This window comes from Canis lupus, chromosome 32 (assembly GCF_011100685.1).
Source record: "Canis lupus familiaris isolate Mischka breed German Shepherd chromosome 32, alternate assembly UU_Cfam_GSD_1.0, whole genome shotgun sequence".
Lineage (NCBI taxonomy): Eukaryota > Metazoa > Chordata > Mammalia > Carnivora > Canidae > Canis > Canis lupus.
In genome coordinates this window covers 37124790-37130065 of record NC_049253.1, presented here as the reverse complement: position 1 = coordinate 37130065, position 5276 = coordinate 37124790, and the positions used below count along the sequence as shown (strand labels likewise).

Here is a 5276-nt window from a genome sequence, read left to right as displayed (position 1 = left end):
AAGAATAGCATACAGTGAAAAGACAGATGACAAGCCCGAGGAAGAATGGAATAGATGACAAAGACTTAATATCTTGTTACATAAAACCCTTTTATAAATCTGTAAGGAAAAAAGCAAGTAACCTATTAGTTAAATAATATTTTGAAGGATAAGAGTAAAGTAAGCAATTCACACTAGTAGAGATGACTAATTCACAAGAAGTGCTACTTCACTGGTAATCAAATGAAAATTAAAATAATTTTTTACTTTTAATAGAGGTGGGCTAGCCAGAAGAACATAACCCACCTTCAGGTGGTTGGGACTCAGTTGGGAGGGTAGGTCCCAGTGGTGGGGGCTGAACCGCTCTGGCATGAGGGGAGACAAAGGGATTCTCACTCTAAGTCATGTCTTTCCTTGCTTTGGGACTCAGTGCCCCCGTCATCTTGTAGTAAAGTTACTGGGGTCTGGTCTGGTCCCAGTGAGTGTGGGTCCTGCTCCAGGGGTGTCCCGGTGTTTGTTTCACCTATACAGAAGGATATACCAGCATATATATTAATATAAAAGCATAGACTTTATACTTTCTTTATGCTTTATGCTTTCCTATATTATTTATGTATTTATTTTGCAAGGACTATGTGTTAGTTTTATCCTAAAGAAAGTTATTTCTGTCTTGGGAAAACAAGAGTATACGTCACCCACTTTGTGAGGCAATATCAGAATCTAAACCTCACTGGAGTCTAATGGTAGAGGCTAAAGAGTTTGGGGGCAAAGAACTACACTTCTCAGATACCATTTATCATTCACTCAATTTTTCTTATAAACTCGATTTTCTGACTGTGTTTCTGGTATGAATTAGTTATGTCTGGACTTTGTCATTAAGACCCAGAAAATCTTGCTTCCCTTCTCCCCTTTTTTGTCCTGAGTATACAGAAGGGCCTACAAGTCAGACTTCTAGGCTTACCTGCAAGATTACCTGTCCCATCCAGATCCCAGCCAAACTGCACATTTCGACCAGTCGGGTGTCCAGTCTTTAAGATGCCCTATTAAAATCTGCATTACTTGCTGATGCAACACAGCCTCCTGGCAAAAAAATCTCATTATTACCTCAGACCCCAGCCCAGCTCCTCCTCTCTGACTCGTCTCCGGGCTTCTCCACTTTCAACTATTAGTTTACTGAGCTTCATAGGAGACTCTTCAAAATAAATAACATTTTCTATCATCTACTGAGTATTTACATTATGCCAGGAATTGACATATATCTTTTATTTTAATCCTCCTAACAATACTTTCAGTTAAATATAATTACTATTTTACAGATGAAAAGAAACAAGGGTTATCAAGAAAAGCACAGCCAGGATTTAAAGTCACATCTGTCTGGCTTTCTTCCAATCTGGAATCTCCCCCCCCCCCCCCCCCCCAAGCTCTTCCTTTGCCAGGAGAAACCCCTAACTTTGTTCTCTGCTAGAGGCTGGACTGCAACCACCATGAGGTGACCTGCTGTCTCTTCTGATCATGCCTGAGAAAGCCGTGAACAGATTCCTTGTATTGTTATCTGCACAGACACTTGTATGCTGTCCACTAGTCATTTCCTGAATGTTTACTCTCAATCCAGAGCAGCCCAATTAAGAGGCCTCCCTGTCTCCAGTAAGGCCTTGCATCAAATCTATTTGAAGTTCGAGTGACAAGATACTTTGTGCTTCCTGTGATGGAAAGACTTGGCCCTACAGGGTGTATTTATGCTTTAAAAGGACAGTGTATCTATCCAAGGAAATTTCTAACACAAGAAAATTTTCTTTAAAAAAAAAAAAAAGATTTATTTACTTGTATTTTGGGGGGGGGGGGAACATGAGCGGGGTGAGGAGCAGAGGGAGAAAAAGAGAGAGAGAGAATCCCAAGCAGACTCACAGAGCCCAACACAGGGCTTGATGTCACCGTTGGGAGTTCATGAGCTGAACCAAAACCAAGAGTTGGATACTCAAACACTCAACGGAGCCACTCAGGTGCCCCAACACAAGAAAATTTTCTAAAAGGAAGAAATTTAGAACAGAGGTAAAAGGTGGCACAGCTTATCCTTGTTTTACAAAAAAAGGAAGTGGAGCCTCAGAAATTCGTTGGCTTAGCCAAAAGTAAAGCACAAAATATGAAAATGAAACTCTATCTTCTAATCATGGATTTCAAGCCTCACCCTCTTTCTGCCCCCACCCAGTGCCCATTTTCATCAGCCACTGACCTGCATTCCCAGGCCTTCTCTTGTGGGAGAGCCACCTCCTTGTGTCCTGGAGACAGGCTGGAACAGGGCTGCCCTGCACCCCTCCCACGTTTTACACCATCTCAGCTCAAAGTGAACCCTCTGGATGAGTAAAACTGTTAAGAACACCCTACCTGTCACAATGTTTTAGGTGTCATTATTTTATGAGGTAAACTGCTCAGTTCCTCATTACAAATCTCTCTCAATTGTCTGCCAAGGATATGCTCCCTATAATACTTCCAAATTCCATAAACTATTTCATCCATACATTCATCCAGTAAGTGTCATAGCATAAGGAATGCGAGGTCCTAAGGAGAGAAAGAGCCCCCTACCCCATAGAACTAAGGGGTAAATTTCATAAAATGATATGTTCCGGATTCACTGGACTCTCCTTGACTTCCAAACTTACTCTCTCTCACCCAACGCCCAAAGCGAGCCTACGTTCTTGTGACACCTTGACAGTCAGCAGTTTATAAGGACAAAGCATGCTACATGCTTCACCTGATACTCCACCCCACGTGTATACACTGGCTTTGTGTTCTGACCCTGGAAGCTCTCACAACCGCTTGTATGATCCAGGACATAGAGCCAAATCACCGCTGCCACCTTTACTCCCTGACACCATCCAACAGCATTATTTCACTTCTGCACACCCTGCCTTCTGCTCTGGGGTTCCTCTGTCTTCACGGTGCCCACATTTAGCACGCTGCCTCTGTGGGGGGGCCACAGGCTTGTGCCCACTCACTGCTTCCTCTGCTGTCCTGAAATCCGACTTCCTCAGGGACAGGCAGGGGGGCCAGGTGCATAGTCCCAAAGTGCACCTTATTTTGTGTTCACCTCCTAGGACCTAGAACAGTCTCTAGCATATGATGGGAGCTCAACAAATATTTGTTGAATGGAGGAATGAAGGAGCAGAGTATTAAAGTGACATGTATAAGGCACCTAGTTTAGAAGACAAGAATCCTGGCTCCCTAGGTCCTAGGTCAGTGCCCACTCAACTCTACCACCCTAGGTTTACGTTAGCCTCCTACAAGGAAAAAAAAAAAGAAAAAGGAAGATAGATTAAGAACAAGGGAAGGAGGAGAGAATATAGAAGAGAAAGCACAACAAGTAAAACTGGGGGTTGAATGTATAGACAGCACAACAGCAAGACCAGAGCTGACAGTTTCTGGGTCTAAGATAGACTGCTCCAAGGAAGAGAAGTTATATTTATGGATAAATGGTCTGTTGCCCAAATTCTCACCCCTGGAACAGGCCTGGAAGAACACTTGACTCCAGGCAGAGTAAAAGTAGCTTAAAATTCATATTTATATCACTTAAATGTGTTCATTACCTTGTATCCTACCTTCGGTTATCAAGATTTTTAAAAAATCTCATTTAAAAAATAAATACCTTTTCCTACCCATCCCAGCAAGGTCAATGTCTCTCTTTTTTTTTTTTTTAAAGATTTTTTTTTTTAATTTTATTTATTTATGATAGTCACAGAGAGAGAGAGAGAGGCAGAGACACAGGCAGAGGGAGAAGCAGGCTCCATGCACCGGGAGCCCGACGTGGGATTCGATCCCGGGTCTCCAGGATTGCGCCCTGGGCCAAAGGCAGGCGCCAAACTGCTGCGCCACCCAGGGATCCCAGGTCAATGTCTCTTAAGAATTTATTATTATTTTTGTTGCTATTACTTTAAACACCTTCAGTGGATCAAGCATATTAGATATTAATTAGTTATTTTGATTTAATTAGTATGCATCAAGTAATACGCCGAAGTCCCAGTGGAGATTTGAGAGGTTTTGCTTCAGAATGTGACTGAGATATGTTTTGTTTTTTTTGTCCACAAGGTATTAGCTATACTGTTAACCATGCCTAGGGCCTGGGGCAGAGAAATGGTGTTATTTAGAAATAATGACAATACAGACAGGAGGTCTGTCAGTTTGACAAAGTGGTTTTGGAAATTATCTTTAAATTTTTCACTTAATGGGAAAAACTTTATACTGAAAGCTATAAAGACATAAATACTTCCTATAATCCCATGCACACTCATTTTATATTTTATAATGTAGCATATAGTTATTCACCATTGGCAAAATAGGTGTATTTTCTAAGAAATCTCAAATTATCAAAAACCATAAACGGTAGGTGACACCGAGCAAGACTGGAGAGGGTTGGCTGGGGAGGAGGAGTGGAAGAGAAATTTTTCATTACAGATATACTACTAGGTACCTTTAGGTTTTGTGCTTTATGAATGGATCTCCTATCAAAAATAAATCACATTTAAACTCAAAACCAAGATTTAAGACATATTTTAATGAGAGCAGAAAGCTGTAGACTCACAGAACAGGTTTTTTTTTTTTCTATAGTAATTTCAATAATAAATGAGTTTTTATAGCCACAAGTGTATTTGGTTATTGCCAGCTTTAAAAAGAAGTGGTGCATCAAGAACTATAATAACAAACACAGACTCTTCCTTCCTTGCCCTTTACCCCACATAGTCAGAACCCTCTGATGTCCTACCACTTCTGCTGTGCACTTGTTTGCAGCACCATCTGTAATAGCCACGGTAAGTGGGAGCTTTTCCTCTATTCTGATGATGCTAGTTCTGATTAGTTCTAATTATCACCAAGAATGGCTCATATAAATAATGTTTCACAATTAGGAAATTGCGCTATATCCAATTCTTGTTATGGACACTAGCTATGGGAGACATAATCACCCAAATTATTTTTCTAAGCATTTTTTCCAGGTGTATGTACACACATTTTACACAGAAGTTATTTTTTGTTTTGTTTTGTTTTGTTTTGTTTTTTTTACCCAGGAAAAGGATCACAATAAATATACTACTTTAGACATTTTTTTAAACCCCACAATGCGTTCGGAAACTCTTTCATGATAGGGCACACCTATGTGGAGATTCCTATAGGCCATGGCCACCCTAGGAGACTACTGCCTTTGCTGAAGCTATGACAAACCCAGGAGTAACTGAGGTCCACCCAAGGAAGGTAGTTGTGCATGACTCAGCATTCTCAGATCTTTGTTTAATCAAGTGCAAGGCATTATG

General features: G+C 41.0%; 1 long non-coding RNA gene across 1 annotated transcript; it reads right to left on the bottom strand.

The window, feature by feature from the left end:
• Positions 1 to 282: 282 nt before the first annotated feature.
• On the bottom strand, positions 283 to 2793 carry LOC106558125. Its single transcript, XR_005382560.1, has 3 exons — positions 2210 to 2793; positions 941 to 1059; positions 283 to 502 (listed from the first exon to the last, which is right to left on the bottom strand). It is a non-coding gene; the product is annotated as an uncharacterized LOC106558125 (long non-coding RNA).
• Between the last annotated feature and the right edge of the window lie 2483 nt (positions 2794 to 5276).